The 27,318-nt window shown below is 44.6% G+C and overlaps 1 long non-coding RNA gene across 1 annotated transcript in view; it reads left to right on the top strand.

Moving 5' to 3' along the window:
• The first annotated feature begins 299 nt into the window (after positions 1–299).
• Positions 300–27,318, top strand: part of LOC144329294 (uncharacterized) — a 40,595-nt gene continuing 13,576 nt past the window's right edge. The window contains exon 1 of the long non-coding RNA XR_013394773.1: positions 300–432. This is a non-coding gene — a long non-coding RNA (uncharacterized LOC144329294). The remainder of the gene's footprint in view (positions 433–27,318) is intronic.

A 27,318-nucleotide genomic window follows, 5' to 3' on the forward strand; every position in this document is an offset into this window, starting at 1 on the left:
AAGTTCTTAACCCGAGGTACCACTGTATGAAGAAAGGTGGTTGGGGTCTCTGGGATGGAGAAACAGGCCGTCTTATTCGTCTGGGTGTTAAAGCGCTGCAGGGTTTGTACTGTTAACTGATTTTACACTGCTAAAGGATTCGCATCTATTGTCTACTTGGGGAGTTGCTGCCCAGCTATTCCATTCCCCGCCCCGTGTCCGCCCAGCGTTCTGCCTGCCACCAGGTCCCAGAATGTGTCATATCAAGCCCTTCAATGGGACTGCGGGGAACAGCATGTCACCATGCGAACGGACCTTCAGGGTATAAGAACATCACTTATCTGAGCCTGGAATGGTGTGGAGAAGGTGCTGGCTGATGGGAGATAGGGGCAGGCGTGTCTGAAAGAAGAGCTTTTCCTCGCTAAGTGTTGTGGCAGCAGCTCCCTTCTTTCGGTAAGTTGTTTTGAGATTTAGCTCTAATGGACACCTGTCAGAACAAGGGTGGCGGTTTGGGGAAATCAAAATATAAGCGCAAGGAATGTGTTTACGTGCGTGTCCTGCCAAATCTAAAGGGTTCGTGGTAGTACTGGCTTTACATAAATACATGGGTGCGTCCTGAATCTCGAGGTAGCCGTGAGCCACCATTGTCCATGCTGGCTAGGACTGATGGGAGCTGGGAGCCCCCACAGCAGCTGAAAGGCCACAGCTTCCCCATCCCTGTTCTAGAGGAAAAGGCAATGGCAATGGCTCTTGCAGGCATTTGCTTAGAGGAAAGATCTTTCTATTCTGTCCTGTTGCTTTGCTCTTCCAAGTCTGCCTTCAGCAAGTTGCAGGGAGAAGTGAGGCCTCAGTTTTAGACACCATGTACTCTGGAAGCGGGATGCAGGTGGCGCTGTGGGTTAAACCACAGAGCCTAGGACTTGCCGATCAGAAGGTCGGCGGTTCGAATCCCCATGATGGGGTGAGCTCCCGTTGCTCGGTCCCTGCTCCTGCCAACCTAGCAGTTCGAAAGCACATCAGAGTGCAAGTAGATAAATAGGTACCACTCCGATGGGAAGGTAAACGGTGTTTCCGTGTGCTGCTCTGATTCGCCAGAAGCAGCTTAGTCATGCTGGACACATGACCTGGAAGCTGTACGCTGGCTCCCTCGGCCAATAAAGGGAGATGAGCGCCGCAACCCCAGAGTCGGCCACGACTGGACCTAATGGTCAGGGGTCCCTTTACCTTTTTTATTCCGGAAGCAGAGTGCAGAGCCATCAAATATCCTGAGTCTCAGACCCTGATAATGAAAAGGATGAATCCAGAACTACTAGCAATTCTCTCTCAGGGAAAGGGAAATAATTCAAGTCAGTATTTCCCAAGTTGTGGGCCATGACCTTCAAGTGTGTCACAGGCTATATAAGTAAACTCAAAATAGTTACTGCTTGGGAGCCTTAGCTGGTATGATGAATCTCTCACATGACTTTTCGTTTTGTTTGCATATGTATGACAAAACTGCTTTCATGCTTGTAACCAAACTGCAGATAGGCTTGAGTCTTGCATTTTAACTCCTGTCTAGCAGCTGGACTATAATTTGGTATTTTTTATTTTAGTTTTTTATTTTAACTGGAGTATTATGATTGGATATATTAATTGGAAGTTTTTATTGGAAAATTAAAAAAAAAGATTTATAAAAAAAAACAAAAACCAGAGTGGGCCAGCAAAAGGGAGCCACCCTGAGTGACCACCACCGCAGCTTGCCTTTGGTACCTGCGCATTGGAAACAAGCCGCGGCAGTCATTCAAAATGACTCCCTGTACCACCAGCAAATGACCACTGGATTTTCTGCCAGGGTTAGTCAGTAGTTAAGCAAATGAGGTTTGAAGTTCTTCAGATCTAACACTGCTTGCATAACTGTAATGTTTTTAGAATACATTTTTTTTTAGCTTATGAAGCAGTAACTCACAACCAGGTGGTTGGTGTTCTTGTATTCCCATAAACAAAACTGTGAATAACTATGTAAGCATTATAAATAGTTCAATGAATTCCACATTAATAGGGGCATTGTTGTTGTTTAGTTCTTAGACTCTTTGTGACCCCATGAACCAGAGCACGCCAGGCACTCCCATCTTCCACTGCCTCCCGCAGTTTGGTCAAACTCATGCTGGTAGCGTCAAGAACACTGTCCAACCATCTCGTCCTCTGTCGTCCCCTTCTCCTTGTGCCCTCCATCTTTCCCAACATGAGGGTCTTTTCCAGGGAGTCTTCTCTTATCATGAGGTGGCCAAAGTATTGGAGCCTCAGCTTCACGATCTGTCCTTCCAGTGAGCACTCAGGGCTGATTTCCTTCAGAATGGATAGGTTTGATTAATAGGGGTGATTAAGTTCATATTTTGCTTGGATGTCTCCAGTAATGGTTATAAAAGAGGCAAAGAGGTTGCTAAAATGCATGAAACTGACATCTGCCACATACCAGTGATCCAAAATCTGTATGCACATAAGAAGAGCCCGCTGGATCAGGCCAATGCCCCATCTAGTCCAGCAGCCTTTCTCACAGTGGCCAAATAGATGCCTGTGGGAAACCCGCAAGCAGGATTCGAGCGCAAGAACACTCTCCCCTCTTGCAGTTTCCAGCAACTGGTATTCAAAAGCATTACTGTCTCTGACTGAGGAGGCAGAATATAACCATTGATAGCTTTATCCTGTGAATCTGGCTAATCCTCTTTTAAAGTCAGTCAGCTTGGTGGTCATCACTGCCTCCTGTGGGAGCAAGTTCTGTTGTTTAACTACGTACTGCCTGAAGAAGCGCATTTTTTAATCTTCCCATTAATATTCTAACATTCAGCTTCAATAAATTGATGGGTCATCATACCAAGTAAATTTGGACTTGTGGGTTACCATGCTAAAAAGGCTGGGAATCACTGCTTTGAACTTTACAACAGTGAAGGCAGCTGGGGCTTGTAGCTGCCTCCTTGCTTCTCCTGCCTTAACAGGAGATTTGGAGAAGACAGCTCCTGCTAACTCTGCCCGAGTGTCTCCACTGGGTTCCTTTGCTCCTGATGGACGCTACTTTTACTCTGTCAAGTTAAGACTTGGAAGCCATCTTAGACGCTCATGGAACAACCTAAATCAGGCATGTCCAAAGTCCGTTTCGGGGGCCTAATCTGGCTCGCCGGTTGGCTTAATCCGGCCCCTGTGGCAGTTTATTTCCTGAGGTAAAATCCTAAAAAAAACCTCCATCAACCCTAAAAAAAGCTCAACAACTTTGGTTTTGGCCCTCACGGCCCTTCACTTCATCAAAAAATCTGGCCCTCTTTGAAAAAAGTTTGGATACCACTGACCAAAGTTATGTGTGGGCACAGTAGAAGAAACAGGGAATTCATAAACATTTGTGAAAGTTATCTGAAAAGGGCTTGGTATTATTTTTGTATTTTTCTCTAAGGGGATTCGAGGGTTTTTTGGTGTTGCTCGGGAAAACTCAAGCAAGCCATGGCTGCAACAGTTAATTTGCTTTATGGAAATGCTATTGCCTCAAGATGTATTTTCCACAGGACTCTCCACTTTTCCTCCTCTTTGCCATAAGGAGGCTTGAAAGGCCTCTATTACTTAGCAACCAAAGCAATTAAAGCAACGTAGTTTCCCTCAGGTTCAGGTGGGTGAGGGAAGATTGCTAGAGACGTGGGCCTTTTTTTATTATGATGCTATTTTATAAGGTCCTGTTGACATGCAGATGAATGGTCAGGAATCTGGGTAGGTCTTTCCCACCTTTTTGGAATGGATAATGGTGACTGCATTTTTGGATCTATTGCTCAACAACGTCAAGTACTTTGAACCAGATAAGCTGCACATTTCGAAAACAACCCTTTCCACGCTTCAGAACATCCCAAGAACACTTAAGATTCAAATAAAGAGATCAACTTGCGGTATTTGTTACCACAAGGCTATGCTGACAGCCAATAGCTCAGATGAGGTCAAAATGGATTTGATATAAGCAACGGCAGCTAAATATGGAACCTCTCTTTTTAGAGGTGGAGCACCTCTGATTTCCACTTGCTTGGGGCAACCACTCAAACCTTAGCCTAAATTCAGTAAGGCAAGCGGTCACCAACCTTTTTGGGCCATTGGGCACATTTGGAATTTTGAGAAAATGCTACAGGTACCAGTCATGAAATGGTGGCCACTTCTAAATAAGCAGAGAGACCAAACCTCTAGACTGGTGACTGGGAGCGGCCGCCAAGACTACGTAACACCAGTCTTGAAAGACCTACACTGGCTCCCAGTAAGTTTCCAAGCACAATTCAAAGTGTTGGTGTTGACCTTTAAAGCCCTAAACGGCCTCAGTCCAGTATACCTGAAGGAGCGTCTCCACCCCCATCGTTCTGCCCAGACACTGAGGTCCAGCGCCGAGGGCCTTCTGGCAGTTCCCTCACTGCGAGAAGCCAAGCTACAGGGAACCAGGCAGAGGTCCTTCTCGGTGGTGGCACCCGCCCTGTGGAACGCCCTCCCACCAGATGTCAAAGAGAAAAACAACTACCAGACTTTTAGAAGACATCTGAAGGCAGCCCTGTTTAGGGAAGCTTTTAATGTTTAAAAGACTATTGTACAATACAATAAAATACAATAGACTATTGTATTTTAATATTCTGTTGGAAGCCTCCCAGAGTGGCTGGGAAAACCCAGCCAGATGAGCCGGGTATAAATAATAAATTATTATTATTATTATTATTAGTAGTAGTAGTAGTAGTAGTATTACTATTACTATTAGTGAAGAGGCATCGCGTTTGTGCTCTGTGCTTGCTTGCACAGAGACGTTTTTTGCACTTTCCCCTCTGTTTAGAAACAGAAGGGAAGGTGGGTGTTCAGTCCTGGCATCCAGTCAAATATGGACATGTTTAATGGGCTATGTTCAATGTAGGAGAGGCCAAGCTAGGTCAAACAGCAGCTGAACAGGAAGAGCAAGCAGCCTCTTGTGCACTGTGAATTTTTGAGGGGATGCTTACTGAGACGATAGGAGGAAATGGTGAGCACAATGGCAAAGGACTGGTGTAGTGAGACAGATCTTTCAGAAGCAAGTGGAACCTCAAGATTTTGTGGGAGTTCCCCACTTTCACCCAAAATAAAAAAACCCTGATGTATGTTCTCCTTGCCCAGAACATCAAGGTGCAGCCTGAATTCCACCTCGGCGTTTAGCGCTGAACAACAGCTACCCTTAAGTTCAGTAAGTGAATAAGCCCCCCCCCCTTTTTTTTTTAATTTCCAAACATATTCAGCTGAAGATACACTATCCAGGACACATGTCCCATTTACATCCTAAAAAGAAACCCCAGGAAGCATTTAATGCTCAGTCCTTTGGCAAAAACCCTCTGAGAGAATGCAGGGACAATTAAAACTGAATGCTTGATGGCTTTCATCATGCTTTCATTTTTCCGGATAGCATTAAAATATGTCACTGTTAATTGTAGCAAGCTATATTTCCCCCCTGACAGTGCCTTTCACTTAGCATTTGATGAAAGGATTTTTAAAAAATCATATATTTTTGCTATGGAGTGGTGTGTGTGTGCATGCGCTTTCCTCAGGACAATGATGATGCTTTACATTTCCATGCGCTGCACTTGATTAAATTGCTGCACACAATAACCACGCCATACTCTCGGCCCCCTGAGAGTTTATTCTCTCCAGTCAGCCATGCACACGACTCACCATATAGTAAAGTTTCTGTAAGTAAGAACACGACTACCTTTAACGAAGCTCATTCTTAGCAGGAAAGCTTCCATCCATGAACCGTTTTGTAGTAAAAGTCTCATATCCCTTTCTCCTTCTTTTTTTTTTTTTTTATAAATTTTTTATTGCGTTTCTTTCCATAGTTTTATAGGTTGCAAACAAATAACATAATTGCAAGAAACAAATTTTCCCTTTTTTTAACAACAAAAACAAACAAAAACAACTTGGACTTCCCCACCCCTTCCGATTCTGCGTTCTTTAAATTAACAATGTCAGCATTTTGTTACCTTATTTCATGCCTTATTGTAACTTTCAAATGTTATGTACCCAGATTCGATATATTGTATCTCAGTTTCAATACCTTTAAAATAAACATAACATGTTCGATTCAAATTGTCTCCTTTTCTCTTTTGTCACTTATTTTACAATTTACTTAATCATGATTGCTAAAGCATAACTTTTCCTAATCATGCACTATCTTAAGATTCATACAGCTTGTAGTATTTTTGCAAATAGTCTTTAAATTTTTTCCAGTCCTCCTCAATTGTTTCTTTATCCAGATCTCGGATTCTGCCGGTCAGTTCAGCTATCTCCATGTAGTCCATCAACTGCTTCTGCCATTCCTCCAGCGTGGGCAAATCTTGTGTCTTCCAGCTCTTAGCAATGAGTATTCTTGCTGCTGTGCTGGCATACATAAACAAGGTTCTGTCTTTCTTTGGCATTTTCTGGTCTACCATGCCCAGCAGGAAGGCCTCTGGTTTCTTGGGAAAGGTATACCTAAATACCTTTTTTAATTCATTATAAATCATTTCCCAGAAGGTCTTCACTTTTGGGCAGGTCCACCAGAGATGGAAGAAAGTCCCCTCTGCTTCCTTACACTTCCAACATTTATTGTCAGACAGGTGATGTATCTTAGCTAACTTGACTGGGGTCATGTACCACCGGTATATCATTTTCATAATGTTTTCCTTCAAGGCACTACATGCCGTGAATTTCATTCCGGTGTTCCATAACCTCTCCCAGTCTTCAAACATAATATTATGTCCAACATCCTGTGCCCATTTTATCATAGCAGATTTAACTAACTCGTCCTGTGTGTTCCACATAAGCAGCAAGTTATACATTCTAGATAGAATCTTGGTCTTTGGTTCTAACAATTCTGTCTCTAGTTTCGATTTCTCCTCCTGGAAACCAACTTTTTTATCCATTTTAAAAACCTCTTGCATTTGAGCATAATGTAACCAATCTCGCACCTTGTTTTTTAGTTTATCCTGGCTCTGCAACTTCCAACTGTCTCCAATTTTTTCAATTAATTCCCAATATTTCGGCCAGTAGGCCTCCATATTGGGTCTTTTTTGAGCCTTGGCCTCCACCGGTGACAGCCACCTCGGTGTTTTACTCTCTAATAAGTCTTTGTATTTCGTCCAGACTGCAAAAATTGCTTTTCTGACAATATGGCTTTTAAACAATTTGTGAACTTTAACCTTGTCATACCATAGGTATGCGTGCCAACCAAAAGCATTATCAAAACCTTCCAGATCTAGGACATCGGTGTTTTCTAGCAAAAACCAATCTTTCAACCAGCAGAAGGCTGCAGCTTCATAATACAACCTCAAATCCGGCAGGGCAAACCCCCCTCTTTCTTTTGAGTCTGTTAATATTTTATACTTTATTCGGGGCTTTTTGCCCTGCCAGACAAACCTAGATATATCCTTCTGCCATTTTCCAAAACATTCCACTCTGTCCACGATCTGTAGGGTTTGAAACAAAAATAACATTTTTGGCAACACATTCATTTTTATTGCTGCAATCCTTCCCAACAAGGAAAGTTTCAATCTTGACCAAATTTCTAGATCCTTCTTAACTTCCGACCAACATTTTTCATAGTTGTCCTTAAATAAATTCAAATTTTTGGAAGACAAATAGATCCCTAGGTACTTCACTTTTTTAACCACATTCAGTTCTGTTTCTCTCTGAAACCCCTCTGTTTCTGTAAGTGTCAAATTCTTGGTCAAAACCTTGGTTTTTTGTTTGTTCAACTTAAATCCCGCCACCCGACCAAACTCAGATATAAGTTCAAGAGCTCTTTTTGTACTGGATTCTGGCTCCTGCAGTGTCAAAACTAGATCATCTGCAAAAGCTTTCAATTTATATTGTTTCACTCCGACCTCTATCCCTTGTACCAACCGGTCCTTCCTTATCATATTCAATAGCACCTCCAGGACTGAAATGAATAAAAGAGGGGATAGAGGGCACCCTTGTCGTGTCCCTTTTTCAATTTTAAACTCCTCCGTCACCACATTGTTCACTATTAATTTAGCCTTTTGCTCTGAATAAATTGCTCGTAACCCATTTTCAAACACCCGCCCCACTCCCATCCCTTCCAAGTTTTTCTTCATGAACCTCCAAGATATATTGTCAAATGCTTTCTCCGCATCAATAAAAATTAACACCGCCCTTGTGTTCATGTTGGTTTGTAAAAGTTCCAAAATATCAATGATGTTTCTGGTATTCTCATATAAATGTCTACCAGGGAGAAAGCCTGCTTGGTCTTTGTGAATTACTTCATTTAAAACTTTTTTAAGTCTACTTGCCAAAATGTCTGCAAATATTTTGTAATCCACATTCAGGAGTGAGATGGGGCGGTAGTTCTTGAGCTGAGTCTTTTCAGATTCTGTCTTAGGTATCAATGTGATGAAGGCTTCTTTCCACGTTTCTGGTGCCCTCTTCCCATCCAAAATCTGGTTACATACCTCCAACAAAGGTTGTATCAAATAATCCTTCAAAGTCTTGTAGTATTTGGAGGTAAGCCCGTCCGGGCCTGGAGATTTGCCTAGTTGCATGTTCTGAATGGCACCTTCAATTTCCTGAGTAGTTATTGTAGAGTTCAAGATTGATCTTTTATCTTGAGTTATTTTTGATAGTCCATTTATCTTTAAAAATTGATCTATCTCTGATTCTTTCTGAGGCCCCTGTGTATAGAGTTCTTTGAAATATCCGTGGAAGCACTTCCTAATTTCTTCTGGTTTCTGTACCATCCTTCCTTCAATCTCTAGATTTGTTATCGTATTTAACTTTTGTCTTTTTTTCAGCTGCCAGGCTAGCAGCTTTCCACATTTGTTTGCTGATTCAAAAGATCTTTGCTTCATCTGTTTTATTTTCCATTCAATCTCCTGGTTAATCAATTTTGAATATTCTGCTTGATGGAATTTAATTTCTCTCAGCAGCTCCTTTGACTTTGGTTTGGTTCTCAATTTTTCCTCTCCTTGGTGTATTTTCTCCAATATTTTATCTTTCTTTCCATTCCAGAGCTTCCTTTTAATTGTATTCTGTTGTATCAGAAACCCTCTCATAACAGCTTTGCTTGCGTCCCAGATTGTTCTTTTTTCTACTGTAGTGTTCAGATTTATCTCAAAGTAGTCCTTTAGTGTTTTTTGGGCCTTTTTCACAATCTCTTGATCTCTTAGTAGTGTGTCATTCATTCTCCATCTGAAGGAACCGGGTTGAGTTAGTCTGAGTTCTATTTTCAAGGCGTTGTGGTCGGAGCATGTTTTTGGGCAGATTTCCACCTTTTTGGTCTTGGGTGCCAGCCCCCTGGAGGTCCAGATTTGGTCGATCCTTGACCAGGACAGGTGGGCCTCAGAGAAGAAAGTGCCTTCTTTACCTAGGGGGTTCTTTGTCCTCCATATATCAATCAAATCCAGATTGTCAGTCATTTCAAAAAAAGTTTTAGGCAGTCTGCCGTCTGATGTTAAATTTTGGTTGTAAGACTTATCCATATGTGTAGACACCACTCCATTCATGTCTCCCATCATTATGATGTTAGCATAGTCCAGATAGTCCAGCAAAGTCTCATGCAGCTTCTTGAAAAATTCCGATTTCCCGTCATTTGGAGCATAAATTCCTAATAACAATATTTTTTCTCCTTGGGTCTGAATTTCAATTGCCAAAATTCTTCCATGTTCATCTTTAAATAGAAATTTAGGTGTCAGGCTCTCCTTAGCGTAGATCACCACTCCTCTTTTCTTCACCTTATCTGAAGAGATAAACTCTTGGCCTAGTCTTTTGTTAACCAAAACTTTCCTGTGGAGCCTGGTTACATGGGTTTCTTGTAAACAAATAATGTCCAATTGCTCTTTCTTCAATATATGAAATAGCCTCCTTCTTTTCTCCGGGGAATTTCCGCCATTTATATTCCAACTAAGTAGCTGCAGAGACATCCTGAACTATTCTGTTACACCTAGAGCGGTGTGTCTTCTTTTTCCTCTGGTTCCGAGGGTATAGGCGTCCCTCCGCCTGCTGGCAGAATGGGTCCTGGTTTAGGTAGAGGCCAATGGGCTGCTGCTTCTTTTTGGAGATCTTCTCCGTGGTCGTGCTGGAACTTTTGTAGGTCCTCTGGCGTTCTTATTTTAACCTTCTTCTGTTTGTAAGTAAATGATAGTCCTTGTGGAAACTCCCACCTGTAAGGAATTGTGTTGAGTCTCAACAGCTTGGCCAATTCTGAATAGGTGGCTCTCAAATCCAGTAGCTGTTTAGGGATGTCTCGGTAAATTTCCACCCTTTTCTCTTGTATCTCAATTGAGTTATTAAAGTGTAGGCCTAATATTTTGTCTCTCTCTTCTCTTGATCTCAAAGCTATTAAGCAGTCTCTTGATCTGTCTTTTCTTCCCAATCTTCCCAATCGAAAAGCCGATACTATTTTAAAATCACTATCTTCTTTTAGGCCCCAGAACTTTGAAAACTCTGTTGTCAAAAATCCAATCAAATCTTCTTGTTCGATTTCTGGCACCGCCCTCAGCCTAAGGTTAGTCTGGCGATTTTTCAATTCCACCAAAGAGAGGTAGGTTTGTTGGTCCCCTATCTGTTTGTGCAGAGGCTTGACTTCTGCTTTGACTTCCTCAACCTCTTTTTTAGCTGCTGTTGCAATTTGAACGGCTTCCCCTGCCAATTTACGATTCTCTTCTGTTGCTCCTTGCAATTTTTCAATTGCTTGGGTATGTTGGGAAACCTGATCTGTCAGTTTTTGGATCGAGGATGTAGCTTGGTCAATTTTTATTGATTGGTTATCAATTTTTTGGTTTAATGCTGACAATTGTTCCAAGACTTGTTTCAGTACTGCCTCTGATCCTCCTGATGCCATATCTTCCTCCTCAGATTTTTCAGGCTTTTCACTTTCTACTTTTTGTGTTGCAAGCACAGCTGGAACTGATAGTCTGCGTCCCTGAGTTAAAGTTGTTTGCAAGAGCTGTGCCTGCTTTTTCGCTTTTTCTTTTTCCTTAGCTTCCTTAGCTTTGGCTGCTCTTGTCTTTCCTGTGCCACTCATCAGTCAATGTTCAAGGTCAAATGTTGTAATCCCATGGGAAAGACAAGCCCAAATTTAAAAACAGTCTGGAGAGAGAAGGTAAACAGAAAAAACTTTTCCCAGGCCTTTGTTATCCCAATATCCTCTAGGGGGAGTGCCACCAAAATTTAGTAAGAAGAAGGTAACTTTTCCGCCATTAAAGTTCCTTTTGTTCCATTTTTGAAGACAATTTTAAAAACAAGTTAGTTCCAAAACACTAAGAAGAAAGTCCTGCAGAGCACTTTAAAACATTTAACAAAGTTCCAACAAGGTGCCTGCAATTGTATCCACTCAAGCTAAGTAAGCTCAAAAGTTGCACTTCAGTTACAAAAGTATCTGGAAGTTTGTTACAGTTCCGCAGTTAAGCAACTTCACCCGGCCACCCGAAGATTTGGGGTTAGAGTCTTCCCTCACCCCTTGGGAGACCGCTCCAAGTCAGTTTTTAAGCTATATTTTTAGCTGTATTTTTAGCTGTATTTTTTCTTTAAAGATAGAATTCAAATGTGCACGAAAGTCCCACTTTAAAGCCTTAAGGCTTCCCTGTTCACAGCGCTTTCCGCTCTTTGAACCGTCTGCTTTGATCTTGAAAGCAGTGCCGGAAGACGGACTTCCTCTTTCTCGTCTCCCGGTTTCAGCCAAATTTCTTCAAATTATTTTAGCAAATCTTAAATCCTTACTCACGGGTTTGCTGTTTCAGGCTGGTATTTTTGGAAGAAAGGTCAGCGCTCATCCGTGACAGCCGCGCGGCTTCGCCTCCGCAGAAAGAGCGATGAACTCACAGCACCGCTCCCCCTCCTTCACTCCGGAGCCCCTTACGGGGTCCCTTCTGCGAATTTGGGGTCGCTCCAGGTGCCCGCCGAGTCCCACGGCCACGAACTCACTCTGTCCGTGGTTTATCTTGATGGGTTGCCGCTGCGCCGTAGCGAAACAACCCTTTTCTGCGGTGCCCCTCTTCAGAGCTCGAAGAGGTCCGCCATCACGGTTTCGCGCCGCCTCCGGAAGTCCCTTTCTCCTTCTTTTTAATGCCTGAAATAAACAGTCAAAGGTAGCCCTAGAATGACCATATTCTCGCTCCTTTCCTGCTACTATGCTGCTAGGAGCTGTACATAGTATACACCAGACCAAGGGCATGAAATGTGTAAATGCATTTATGTGTCTGTTTTTCCTGTAAAAATAGCAATCACGGGAACAAGGGGTGAGCAGGATCAGGACCACGGCACGAGAGAAGGGGATATTTAACCCTTTTGTCTTGCTGACAATTGCCCTAAGCTGCTTTGTTGTTGTTGTTGAGTTTATTACCTGCCCTTCACCAGCAGAACCCAGGACAATTTTATAATTCCGAATTAAAAACAGTTTGTTGGGTTGGAATAACGACAGACGAGTAGTGAGCGTCATGTGGGAGGACCTCTCGAGCAAGTCTCGAGGAGTCTCTTTTATTGAATATTACAACATTGCCACAGGTGCGCTTGTTGCTGATTGGTTAACACAAGTACAAAGTAAAGATTACATATAGGCATTAATCACTAATAGATTAAAGGCTGGGAAAGGGAGCACAGAACTAGACAGGCATGAAAACCTCCTAATTAAATCAAATTACAGTGGTACCTTGGTTTACAAACTTAATCCGTTCCGGAAGTCCGTTCTTAAACCAAAGCGTTCTTAAACCAAGGCGTGCTTTCCCATAGCAGCAGGGGACTCAATTTACAAATGGAACACACTCCACAGGAAGCAGAACATGTTCTGCTTCCAAGGCAAAGTTCACAAACCAAAACACCTACTTCTGGGTTTACAGCGTTCTTAATCCAAGTTGTTCATAAACTAAGCTGTTCTTAAACCAAGGTACCACTGTACAGTCACAGGAACAGCGTGTGTCCTGAAAACAAACATCTCAAGTATCAAAGGCTAGGGTAAAGAGGTGTGTCTTTATCATTCACAGAAAGTAGTGTAGCGAAGGTGCCAGGCACACCTCTATGAGGAAGGAATTCCAGAATGTAGGGGCTGCCACAAAGAATGCCCATTTCCACGCCACCAAACACTCACTGAACTTCTGGGGGGGGGTGTAGAACTACCCCCCCTTTAACACCTGAGAGAGTCTGTAGGGAACAAGACAGTCTCTCAGATATTTGAGGTATTAAGTTGTTTAGGGCATTAAACACCAGCAGCCCAAGCAGCCTCAGTTGGGCCTAGCAACAAATACAGGAGAAGGCATATAAAATCTTCATTTAGCCAACGCTTTCCCCCTTTCTCTCTCTCACACAGGAAAGACTGACTTTTCAAGATGGTACGTTCTGCTACATATACAACCTACAAGCAAAATTCCCCTCTGTGCATGCAAATGAATGCAGATTTAATCAAATAAAATCCCTTTAATCAAGCAGGAGCCCAAGCAGCTTCATATATATGGGGTCAAATTTGCAAATCATGCTTATTCTTATCTGAAAGTTTGTGGAGAAGGGGCAGCAGGTGTTTTGCTCTCTCTCTCTCTCTCTCTCTCTCTCTCTCTCTCTCTCTCTCTCTCTCTCCCAGCCTCCCCTCCTCCCTGCCTGTGTTGCAAAAATGATTTCAAACACAGAGAAAAAGAGAGAATAAGAAGCAACCAATCAATAAGCTTCATCCAAATAATACGTCCTGTCCTTCAGAGATCACTTTGAAAGCAGGCAAGGACTTGTACTTCTTCTTTTTTTTTAGAGGCTCCAATTTTGGCAAAGGAAATGTCTTCCTGATTCTGCTCATAATTTGCAACCCAACAAAAAAGAGCATTTCAAATGTCACTTGGCTGATCTTCTTGACTGGTTTGTTTTGTTCAGGGTTCTGTCTTGAGTTATATACCAGCTAAGCATTCCACATACCTCAGCATTCTTTTGAGGCCCACTATAAATATATATGGGGACGTGGGTGGCTAGGAGTTTGAAAGCACGTCAAAGTGCAAGTAGATAAATAGGTACCGCTGCAGCAGGAAGGTAAACAGCATTTCCGTGCGCTGCTCTGGTTCGCCAGAAGCGGCTAAATCATGCTGGCCACATGACCCAGAAGCTGTACGCCGGTACCCTCGGCCAGTAAAGCGAGATGAGCACCGCAACCCCAGAGTCGTCCGTGACTGGACCTAATGGTCAGGGGTCCCTTTACCTTTATAAATATATATAGGGATGTGGGTGGCGCTGTGGTCTAAACCACAGAGCCTAGGGCTTGCTGATCAGAAGGTCGGGGGTTCAAATCCCCGCGACAGAGTGAGCTCCCGTTGCTCGGTCCCTGCTCCTGCCAACCTAGCAGTTTGAAAGCACGTCAAAGTGCAAGCAGATAAATAGGTACCGCTCCGGCGGGAAGGTAAACGGCATTTCCGTGCACTGCTCTGGTTCGCCAGAAGCGGCTTAGTCATACTGGCCACATGACCCAGAAGCTGTCTGCGGACACACGCCGGCTCCCTTGGCCAGTAAAGCGAGATGAGCGCTGCAACCCCAGAGTTGTCCGTGACTGGACCTAATGGTCAGGGGTCCCTTTACCTTTATAAATATATGTAGGATGTGGAGCTGATTCTATGTATGCAACATGGAGATAAAGCAATGCTATTCTGCAATGCCAACACACAATCAAACTTTGGTATCAAAGAGTGCGTGACACATAGCCCTGCTGGGAAAAGTTAACACATCATCTCAGACCCTCAGAAGAACTGACTAGAACAGATTTGTTTTATACAATGTGACAATGATTTATTAATTACATCAAAAACGGTGTCTCTCAAATGCATCCAGCACCCATTAACCAGCTCTTCCGGAATGAGCTGTTAGGATAGCCCTCACAAAGCTTGATCCCATATTCTGGTCATCTTACATCTGTTTCTGTTTAAATATATTTACCTGTACCCAGTCTACTGCAGTGAAAACAACAAAAAGTCTTATCACACCTTAAACACAAACACATTTTATTATGGCACTTCATGCAGTCTAATCCTCAGTTACACATATATTATAGGCACATGGTTGTAAGAAGGGAGGTGGAGTTGTAGGCAGTGGGGTTCAAAGGAAATGAAATGCAAGACGTGCAGATAATGGCACTTCAAGAGTTAGAATGTGTGCAAAATAAGCAGGGTGACCCTTTACAAGAGAGCCAGTGTGGTGTAGTGGTTAAGAGCGGTAGTCACGTAATCTGGGGAACCGGGTTCGCGTCTCCGCTCCTCCACATGCAGCTGCTGGGTGACCTTGGGCCAGTCACACTTCTCAGAAGTCTCTCAGCCCCACTCACCTCACAGAGTGTTTGTTGTGGGGGAGGAAGGGAAAGGAGATTGTTAGCCGCTTTGAGACTCCTGAAGGGGAGTGAAAGGCGGGATATCAAATCCAAAGTCTTCTTCTTCTTCTTCTACAACATGGATACTAAAACAACTAACTGGACAATGCTGAGTTAATGAATATCTGCAGTGGGCTAGGTAGGAAGCCATTTCTTCTATTCAGACCCATATGGATAGAATTCAACTTCTTGATAGATTGTGATTCAGTTTCACACTGAAGCCTCCATCATTGTGGAGGGACCAGCTGCCATTTGTCTTCTTACCTCCCAGAACTGTTTCCCGCATCAGCTGTGGTACTTGAATGTTTCTTATTTTCCTCTTCCCTTTCTCCAGCACCACACAGGATGCTGAGCCAAGGGGCTGCAAATTTGAGAAGATCCATAATTGAGAAGGTCCATTTGGGGGACGCCAAATTTTGGCCTCACACGGAGTGCCATATTGCAAAAGATTACCAAAGTCTGCCCCTGCTTTCCCCTTTTGCATTATGTCTCTGTTATTGTAAGCCATTATTTTAAACTACGAACCACTTTGATTTCATTGGCAGAAAGGAGGTAACAAAATGCGCTAAATCAACAAACCCTGGAAGATTGCAGTCTGGGGCTGAGAGTGGCTTGCCCAGGCCTGGTGAGTGTAAGGAAAAGAACAAGACTCAATTTGGGGAATCCCTGATTCATAGAGCAGCCACTACAGTGAAGGGCAGACACACTCATCTACTCACCCTTCTGCAGCCCAGTGTTTGATCTGGCTGAAACTGCCTCCCTATTTTCAGGTTGTCAAATTAGCATTTGCATCAAGTTAATTTTCACATGAGTCACTGCTAAATGATTCAGTCTCTATTTGCACAGCCTTGAAATGGAACTGACCTTTCCTGTTCAGCTGCAGGCACAGGTAGGGATTTTAAAGAGGGAGGAGGGAGGGGAGCTAGTCACACACAGAGAAGCTAAGGATCAAACAGCTTAGGTAGCCAGCATGTAGTACACACACGGAGAATTGCTTCCTCTTGTTGCCCCCCCCAACTCTTTGATCACTTCACAATCCACTTGTTACCTTTAGAATTCCTAAAAGTGCTTTAGACAAACATCATGGCAGGCTTCAGCATCTAAAAAAATGCCACTGACAAGCTCCACACACACACACCCCAAAAAACAAAACCCCAGAAGAGTGGTGTGCAAATGATATAATCTGTTCAGACATTATTTAGCACTACAGTGGTGCCTCGCAAGACGAAATTAATTCGTTCCGCAAGTCTCTTCGTCTTGCGAGTTTTTCGTCTTGCGATGCACGGTTTCCCATAGGAATTCATTGAAAATCAATTAATGCGTTCCTATGGAAACCGCCTTCAGACCAGGTCCGGGGACAGTCTGTCCCCCGACCTCTTCTGAAGGCTGGGGGGGGGGACAAGGGCTTTTCTTCCCACCCCCAGCATTTTAAAAAACCCCGGGACAGCGGAGGACTTCTCCGCTGTCCGGGGCAATCTTAAAATGCTGGCGGGCGGCATTTTAAAATCACCCAGGACAGCGGAGGACTTCTCCGCTGTCCGGGGCAATTTAAAAGCCCCTGGGAAGGCAGGCAGGGGGGACAAAGATTTTCGCCCCCCCGCCCGCCTTCAGAAGAGGTCCTCCGGGAGGAGGCGTCCCCGCCCCGCCGCCCGGCATCGGAGCTTCGTTCCGAAGCCTGGCGGCGGGAGGAGGTCCGAGGACAGTGGGGAAGACGCGCTGCGCTTCCCCGCTGTCCCGGAGATTTCCCTATGGGCTTTCGTCTTGCGAAGCAAGCCCATAGGGAAATTCGTTTTGCGAAGCGCCTCCAAAACGGAAAACCCTTTCGTCTAGCGGGTTTTCCGTCTTGCGAGGCGTTCGTCTTGCGGCGTACCACTGTATTTCTTATTTTTCCTTTCGCTGTTGTTGTTGGGAAAAGGTTTTGGAAACAGAGTTGCCTGGTTTTCCGAAATATGGAGAGCCATAAGGTCACTGGTGTTGTTCCTTCGAAACGAGAGAGAGAGTGGTGAGAGTCACTGTGATAACAGCAGAACATGTCCAAAAAAGCGCAGGGCAATTTAACCTGGTTGGAGAAGGGCGGTTGTTGAGTTCATTTCATTCTGGAGATTGCATATTACTTTTCCCCATGGAAATGAATGGCACCAAACCACTTAGGTAGGAGAAAATAAAGAGGCGCCCCTGAATGGAGACAGTATTGCATTTTTCTCCTATTAAACATCGTGCCTGTTCCAATCTTCATAGCTGTTAGTGTAGGCAAACATGTGCATGCCCAAAATGCTATTATTCCTGAGAATGTATTCACCCACGAATCCACTAATTTTGTCTCAGGAAGTTCTAGTTCTGAAATCTTTATAATTCAATGCTTTTTCCCTCCTCTCTCTGCCCAATATTTTATTTGCCAGGAAAGAAGTGCAGCTTCTGCTCTAGAGGTGGACTTCAAGGGCAATCCTAATGTAAATGTTAGATAATAATCCCTAGGAAAACGTGTCCATGTGTCTGTGTTTATGTCCCTAAAGGAGGTGCAACAAGGCCCGCGAGGCTTGGACATAGATGTGCAGAACTGGCAAGTGCTCTAGATTGGAAATGAAAACTGATAAATGTGCACTTTGGTTTTCTGTCCTCAAAAGGGTATCGGGGGCCAAGGAGAGCTCAAAGAGACAGTGCATGCTATCCCCTGTCTGTTGGCAGAGTGAAACAGGCAGCATGCTCACAAGGAGCACACGGTGAGCTCCAACTCTGTGGCTCCCACTTGGTTTCCCAGCTTTTGCTTGTGTGCTCCAGATTCTACCTATGTTTATGAGAAGAGCTTGGAGCAGAAAAGCACCAGTCAAAGGATAAGAGCCTAATGGAGACTTTGCTTTGCTTTGCTCCTCTGGGAGCTACTGAAAGCCAGCCATAAGGACAGACAAAGACCATAAGCAAAGCATATTCTGAGAATCCTCTGGAAAAACAATCTCTCAAAAGACCTGTTGATGGCATTTTACCATTGTACTGTTGAGAGTGTATTAACTTATGGTCTGTGTGTGTGGTTTGGGAGCTGCACAGTCAGCAGAAAAACAATGCTGTCCAGGGTTGTAAAGACTGCGGAGAGAATAACTGGGTGCACTCTTCCCACCTTGGATCAAATCTATGCTTCCAGGTGCCATAAGAAAGCTGCAGAGATAGTGCAGGGTAGTGCACACCCCGGAAACAATTTCTTTCAGCTTCTGCCTTCTGGAAGAAGGTACAGGGTTATAAAGACTAGGACTAGCCACCTGAGAAACAGTTTCTGTCCAAATGCGATTTTGGTTTTAAACGCAGGGTAAGGAGTCTCTATGGGACGCAGGTGGTGCTGTGGGTTAAACCACAGAGCCTAGGGCTTGCCAATCAGAAGGTTGCGGTTCGAATCCCCACGACGGAGTGAGCTCCCGTTGCTTGGTCCCTGCTCCTGCCAACCTAGCAGTTCGAAAGCACGTCAAAGTGCAAGTAGATAAATAGGTACCGCTCCGGCGGGAAGGTAAACGGCGTTTCCGTGCGCTGCTCTGGTTCACCAGAAGCGGCTTAATCATGCCGGCCACATGACACGGAAGCTGTACGCCAGTTCCCTCGGCCACTAAAGCGAGATGAGCGCCGGAACCCCAAAGTCGGCCATGACTGGACCCAATGGTCAGGGGTCCCTTTACTTTACCTTTATGGGAGTACATTGTATTTAAAAATGGGGTATCAGAATTTTTAGGGGGCTAATCAGGTTGGGATTGCTGCAATAGCAGGCTTGTTGGTTTTTGAATGTCTTATGTAAATTTTTCATTTTTGTTGTTCTGTATGGGACAATGACAATAAAGATTATCGTATCGTAAAAGAAAATATCTAGTCCAGAATCCTGTTATTCAGAGGGTGGCGAGCCAAGTGCCTTTGGGAGGCCCACAAGGTGGATATCAGGCCAGTAGCCTTCTCTCCTGCCCAGTAACAGTGACTGATACCTATAATCCTGGAGGTAATATTCAGCCAGCCACAATTACTGGTTGCTGTTGATAGCCTCATCCTCCATTTATGTCTAACCCCCATGAAAGCTGTCTAAGTTTGGTAGCCACTACCAAGTTGGCCATAGGGGTGAACCTTTTCCCTCTTCCCAGCCCAGCCTGGAGAAGAGAGTTCACAGCATATGCACCTTAAAGCACAAATTTAAAAACTGCAATCTCAGTTCTTATTTTCTATAATAATAAAAACAGAAGGTTTAGAAATACAGATTTGTCGTTTTTTCCCCTCTCTCAAATTTCAGCTATACTTCATCATCATCATCATCATCATCATCATCTTTACATGCTACTATGTCACTGCTTGAAGGGGTTACACAATCTCTCAACCCCACCTGATAACTTTGCTCATTCATTTATCTAGCTGGGAGCCCTGCTGCTAACAAGAAAAGGAAAAAAGAAAGAACATGATTGGTGTGCAACAATGGTGGTGTTATTTAAAAGCAGTCCTGTTGCACTGGGAAGCTGTTAATGGGGGCTATCTCATCTTTTGAAATAGCACAACTGTTAAAAATCCATCTGGGAGAAAAGAATCTTAATGCAAAGTAATAAAAGGGAAGGTGATGAATTTCCTTTAGTAATCCCCCTGTTTGTTGCCTTAATTGTTTAATGCTCTCCAACAGACAGTAACTCATCAACACCCCATCTCCTTCATTTGATAGGCAGGTCTAGCAAAACTAAAAGCAGTACCAATTGGGGAGAAATGTGTGCAATCCTACGCATGTCTACCCAGCAGTAAGAACTATTGACTCCCAGGTAGGTGTGTAAAGAATGGCAGCCTTACAGTGTATAATTTGCTGCATAACCTTGTGGGAAATATAAATATGTGTATGCATATGTCTGTGTTATATTTAGTGATGAGTGACCATGAAAAAGATATCTGGAAATATTTTGCAGGCTTTGGGAGAGATTCTTCTCATATTTTTATCATATGCTTTCATTTAAAAAACTGTATCTGCCCCCCCCCCCAAAAAAAAACAAGCCTCTAATGGCATGCCAAATCTTTGAAATCTCATTCGTTTGAATTGGAGCACATGCTTAGATCTCCCCCAGGGTAAATCAGTTGAACTATGAATTGGATCGTGTCCATAGCATAAATGCAAAAATTCAAACTCAACTCACATAGAAAAACCATTTAAAATCCACCATCGTAGCAACATAGCGATGAGTGCCTAAACTTTATGGCATAAAGGCTTTCCCAAGGAAGATTGCTTTAGAAGTTAATTATTTAAATTTTTATTTCAATTAAAAATGGCCAGAATTTGAAACTGGCTTGGCTACGTGTGGAGACTCACGCAGAATCAAGGAAGGGATGAAGACATAGAATTTTTCCATTAAAAGAAAGGCAGTGAAAATTAAGGTTCAAAGGTTACAGATTGTTCAGACACTGGTGCCACAAACTTAAAATTAAACTTTCTTTTTCAACACTGTCATAGCAACAGATAGTTATGTATGATTGATAGTGCAGCAACTATTTCTATATTTATTACATTTTATGCAAACTCCTAATGCTCAAGCTGCTTTCAGAAGGTTTTTAGGGAGGATGTGTGAAATGGAAATGAGGGGAATTCTGTTGTGAAATTCTTTTTTCATAGGTCAGAGTCACAGCTTTCGGATCTTGAAGTGCTGCTAATTAACACCCTGCTCGTTTGAATTACACCCCCTCCCAGGTGTTTTCATGCATCGCTATTCCACGGTGCACTGTAAGTTTTGTAGCCTTCTGCAAGGATATTTTGCTCACCGTCGCAGAGCATCACACAGATAGGCAACACCGAACTGATTAGAGCAACGGTGCATCCTGGCAAGTTTGTTTGTCTTAAAGGTAAAGGTAAAGGGTAAAGGGTAAAGGGACCCCTGACCATTAGGTTCAGTCGTGGCCAACTCTGGGGTTGCGGCGCTCATCTCGCTTTATTGGCCGAGGGATCCGGCGTACAGCTTCTGGGTCATGCAGCCAGCATGACTAAGCCGCTTCTGGCGAACCAGAGCAGCGCACGGAAACGCCGGTTACCTTCCCGCCGGGGTGGTACCTATTTATCTACTTGCACTTTGACGTGCTTTCAAACTGCTAGGTTGGCAGGAGCAGGGACTAAACAACAGGAGCTCACCCCTTCGCAGGGATTCAAACCACCGACCTTCTGATCGGCAAGTCCTAGGCTCTGTGGTTTAACCCACAGCGCCACCCGCGTCCCTTTCCTATTCTACCCTACCTGGGAGCAAAATAAATTACCCCAAACAAGCTGTGTTCACAATGGCTACTGCACAACCATTAAACTGGCATCAGTAAACGACTTTGACGTGCTTTCGAACTGCTAGGTTGGCAGGAGCAGGGACTGAGCAACGGGAGCTCACCCTGTTGCAGGGATTCGAACCACCGACCTTCTGATCGGCAAGTCCTAGGCTCTGTGGTTTAACCCACAGCACCACCCGTGTCCCATAGCGCCACCATAGCGCAATTGTGGCACCATTTGTCTTAGAGGAACCCCAAATGTTTGTTCTATAAATTCTGTTGCAGATGGAATTTGACAGTGATGCTAGGTCTTGAGAGCATACTGCAAGGTCCCAAGAAAGAATGAGAATGAAGGGAAGGGAGAATGAGATGAGAAAGAACAGAGAGTGTGTTTTGCATATAGCACCATGCTAGGGTCGGGTATGGATTGTACATTAGCTTTGTGCCAAGACCTTGACATCCAGCATGAACTTGAGCATGGACCCAAAGGTGTGGGGCATCAGTGGTGCTGACTGAGGAGGCGCAGGGCTCAAACCCCACTGCTGAGCCCAATTCCAACCGTCAGGGACCTCCTATGCCTATAGAGACTGCAACTCCCAAGCCTGGTTGCACTGAGAAGGCAGCTTCCACACTCCCAAGGGATTTGTACTCCGCCCTGTGATCCTCCGAGGCATAAGATCTTGGAGATGTGGCAAGAGTGGCAGGCTCAAGCCAGAGGGTCGAGCCCATCAAGGCTCTTCAAGATGCAGAAAGTGAGAAGGATTGTAGTCTGCACCAGGCAGTGATGGTTGGTGTCCACTGGCAGGGTGACCGACATTAGGGGCAGCCAGAGCCAACCAATTCTATCTGCCAGCCTCCCTGTTGAGTTGTAAGGAGAAGGAAGCCAAAAGCAGTGCCACCTCCTGGACTAGTTGTGAATAAGGTGGGCAGCAAGTGGGAAGCTGGCTGGGGTCAGAATGAGGTTGCTGGGGCATTGCTCCATTCTGTGGGATGTGAAACACAGGGGCAGTCAATTACAACATTCCTAGAGTGTACATGTTTAGACATGGGGAGGGATGTTTGTCCAGCCAGCAGGTAAACTTCCTGGGACAGACTTCCTCCGCATGTGACTAGAGGTGGGTGTGACCTCACCTGTGCAGGTAATGATAAAAGCACAGGGCAGGGGCAGCCATCTCTCTCTCTCTCTCTCTTCTCTTCCTTCGAAGAAGCAACACCTACTAAGCTAAAGATGCCCTCTTGGCTCCCAGCCAAGAGAGGACAAAGGGACTATCTTCTTATAAGATAGATACCAAATGTATATTACTTTATTAAGCCTGAGTCTGCCTTTCTGGGATCTGATGTGAACAGAGTGTGAGTAAACTCTTTTTATACTTTAGTAAAGGACTGTGTCGTGTCTTGTATTTTAAGAGGGAATAAAGGGGAAATTACCAGAGTGATTATTATAGAGGTTCTAGCGAACCTGAGCAAACGCTACCGTTGCAAACTTAAAATAAAGGGGAACGTTTTACTCTGCTGATATTGGGAACTTGTTAACACAAGTTGGATAAGGATATAATCTGACAATATATCCTCTCCTGCATCCCTGAACATTCCTACACATTCTCCCTAACAGACTAGCCTCCACTGCGGCCAGAGAGTATAAAAGGGCTCAGTTGAGACTGCTGTTCTTGTCTTAGCAAGTCATCTGCTCCTGGGCTCTGTCTGTGGTCCTGAAAGCCAGGCCTTCGGGGAGGGGATTCCTGTTCCACACTGAATCCTGCCTGTCTGTTTCCCCGCTTGCTTGCTTGCTCCCTCCCTCCACCCTAGGCTGCTGGTCAAGTCTGCCCCTGTCCCCAACCCTGCATTCTGCACTGCTTTACTAGGACTTGGCACTTGAAAAGGCATTGCTAACCTGATGCTTATGGCTGCTCCCCCTTCTCACCTTTTTAGCAAACAGCAGGGACAGAAGGGCTTAGGCCAGGCATAGACAAACTCCCGCCCTCCAGATGTTTGGGACTACAATTCCCATCATCCCTGACCACTGGTCCTGTTAGCCAGGGATGATGGGAATTGTAGTCCCAAACATCTGGAGGGCTGGAGTTTGCCTGGCTTAGGCTGTTGGGGACAGCTGACATGAAAGAGCTAACTTTAAAGCACCCATACTTTTCCAGCAGCGTATGGGGTCTAGACTCTAGACGAACGTTTGAGAAGTCAGCAGTGCTCTTAAAAAACACGTCTGATTTTTTTATTTTTTACATGGGACAGTGTTGTGGGCACACACCCCGTTTTCATATCTGGCCTGTTCTTCCTCTCTTCCAGCCACACCCTCTGCGTTGCTTAATAAACCCTGATTGAATTAAGTAAGTGTTTCATACCAGATACATGGACATGCGGCCAGCCCCATTTCCTCTGCTTTCTAGTAATCTAATCACAGCTGGATAATTAATGTATTCTCCCCTCCCCCGCCTAGTGTGTTGAGCTTCAGGCATGTCCTGCTTTGAGGAGCAGACACAGGCTTCCTCCTACACAGGTTGTACAGCTGCATCACCGTGTCACATGTCTGTGAGTGTGCACGTGTGCGGGCATGGGCGTAGCTGTTTGTGCATGGATTCCAAGTGGGACTGACGGGACTGGCAGACCAAAACACTCGGAGGGCACCAGGTTGGCAAAGGCAGCTCTGCTTTGACTCCTGCATTCATTTACTCTGCAGGGACTTTAAAAGGAAAGCAGGTGCTTGTTCGTTAGATTAAAAAAGTGTTCTCAAAGGGTGTGACACACCACATTGGTGTGGCAGGAGAGGATGGAAACTGTGGGGGGAAGATTCAAGGACAATCAAGGAAACATTTAAACATTTCAGTATAGTATAGTATAGTATAGTATAGTATAGTATAGTATAGTATAGTATAGTATAGTATAGTATAGCATAGCATAGCATAGCATAGCATAGTATAGTATAGTATAGTATAGTATAGTATAGTATAGTTTAGTATAGTATAGTATAAAAAAGTAAAAGGACCCCTGACAATTAAGTCCAGTCGCAAACGACTCTGGGGTTGTGACACTCATCTCACTTTACTGGCCGAGGGAGCCGGTGTTTGTCCACTTCCACAGACAGTTTTTCCAGGCCATGTGGCCAGCATGACTAAGCCACTTCTGGAGAAAGCAGAGCAGCGCACGGAAACGCCATTTACCTTCCCGCCGGAGCGGTACCTATTTATCTGCTTGTACTTTGACGTGCTTTCGAACTGCTAGGTTGGCAGGAGCAGGGACCGAGCAACAGGAGCTCACCCCGTCGTGGGGATTTGAACCGCCGACCTTCCGATCGGCAAGTCCAAGCAGCACAGTGGCTTAACCCACAGCGCCACCCGCGTCCCATAGTATAGTATAGGATTGCATAATATATAAAAAATGTGCAGACTATGGATAGACACCTTTTCAAAATGAAAGGAAGAACATCAAGTGAAACGGAGGACAATCCTAGTTGTGTTTGCCAATGTATTTCTTGCCAATAAAAAAATTGGTGTGGCACAAAGCAAATGTTTATTCTGAATTTGTAGACCAGAGAAAAAAGTTTGAGAACCACTGGGTTAAAGATGAGCTAGAAAAAGAAACCCAACCATCTACTATCAGCAGGTCAAATTGTGAAATGCTGTGTGAGAGTTACATAGCGCCTTAATGTTTGTGCATGCGAGGATACATATCTGGGCATTAAATGCAATATGTACCTGTCCACTCAGATATCCTTGTTCTAGAGGAACCTGGGGAGAGAGCTGAAACCCAAAGAGGAGCACTCCTCCCAATTTGCCCTCACAATAATTGAACAGGACTTCTCCAGAGGCAAAAACTGGGAGTGGGGTTGGGAGGAATGATTTATCTGGGATTCCCCCCAGAAGAAAAGGAACTGTCTCTAGTAAATGGGGATGAATGGAGTGCAGGGAACAATGACAAGCCGGATGCAACAAGCAATATTGATGCAGATATCAACTTATATAAAAACTGCAGTTCATCCTCTCCGTTTAATATGGCAAGTGTGTGTAACCCTTTGCAACGAGCAGCGCTGATGCAGACATCAGCACCTTCACACTGTAGCTGGTCCTTTCGCTTTACTGTGGCAAGGCAAACATGTGCAATCCTGTGGCAAAAGCTGCTGGCTATGAGACCGGGCTGAGTAGCTCCATGGTTACCTGTCCTTTTGGCAGCAATTTATTTTTCCCAGCTCTCAGGCAGGTGGTTCCCTGCCTGTGTCAACTTTTTTCAAAATGTCCATCCTTAATCCCTCCTTTGTTAAACGTGCCAGCAATAAACCTGCACTATTGTGCCTCTCAATGTTGCTCCAGCGAGAGCTATAATCTGCAAGCTTTTCGCGAGGCTTTTCTCAGACTTTGCACACCGTATGTTTTTAGATGCGATTAAGGGGAGGGGCGGACGCAAGTCCTCCCCCCTTTCTTCTTGGTCATGTTTTAATGTCACGTAGCAAGGGGGACGGGACGGGGGAAGGGAGTTTTCCAGGAAACAATTCAATCAATTTTGTTTCCTTAATATGCTATAATAAGCACATGATTTGCGAAGGCTGAACGGCGAGAGAGCCTGAAGCGGTCAAGTCAAGCTGCCAATGGGCCTTAGGCTGAAGCGAATGACTGGGCAAGGTTTCGTGTAAACAAGCCCCAAGGTGGAGGCTTTTTCAACAGTGCTAGTGGGTTTGCCACAGCTATCAATGCTTTGCTTAACAGTTATCGACCAATAAACATGCTTTCAGCAAGTTTGGAAAGAGTTCCTGGCTTGCAGCTCCCCTAAAGCGACTCCCTTTGTAATGCTGCAGCTGCATAAGTGGAAAGGGATTGTAGCCACAGCTGGTCAGTTAAGAGAGACTTCATCGGGAGCAGGTCATCAAGAACAGCCTGAACAGCCGCCTTCTTCTTCCTCTTCCTCTTCTTCTTCTTTGACTTGTGAGTTGCTTGCTACCCAAAGGTCTCCAAGTGATTTAAAAGACATTTAGAAACATATACCATTAACAGATTTCATTATATATAACATTCCCCCCTCCCTCCCAGATACCGATGTCCACCTACTCCTGTTATCCAACAGAGAGAACAGAACATAGAGACATCCTGTCTTCCTGGAGCAGTGCTTGCATAGAGAATAATTACACCAGGACTCAAGTGTCACTAAACCCCTAGGTGCAAAAAAAGTCCCATGATTAAAAAGGCATTGCCTAGTCTAGTACAGTTCACCGCTCTTCTTTCTTCCTGCCTAAATGAGAAGTAAGACACTTGTTTTAATACACACACACACACGAAAGTGTTTTAAACAGCTACAACGCCTGCAGGAATACATATTGCTCCGCTAGGTCATTTCTGCTTGCTGAGGATGGAACCTGTTGTTCACTGCTGCTAGGAGGTGAGCAAAGGAGGCTGAGTAGGGCTGTGTACTATGGCACCCAGGTAAAGTAAAGGTAAAGGGACCCCTGACCATTAGGTCCAGTCGTGACCGACTCTGGGGTTGCGGTGCTCATCTCGCTTTATTGGCCGAGGGAACCGGCGTACAGCTTCTGGGTCATGTGGCCAGCATGACTAAGCTGCTTCTGGCAAACCAGAGCAGCGCATGGAAACGCCGTTTATGTTCCCGCCAGAGTGGTACCTATTTATCTACTTGCACTTTGATGTGCTTTCGAACTGCTAGGTTAGCAGGAGCAGGGACTGAGCAACGGGAGCTCACGCCGTCACGGGGATTTGAACTGCCGACCTTCTGATCGGCAAGTCCTAGGCTCTGTGGTTTAACCCACAGTGCCACCCGTGTCCCTA

Source organism: Podarcis muralis, chromosome 12 (genome assembly GCF_964188315.1).
Source record: "Podarcis muralis chromosome 12, rPodMur119.hap1.1, whole genome shotgun sequence".
Taxonomy (NCBI): Eukaryota; Metazoa; Chordata; class Lepidosauria; order Squamata; family Lacertidae; genus Podarcis; species Podarcis muralis.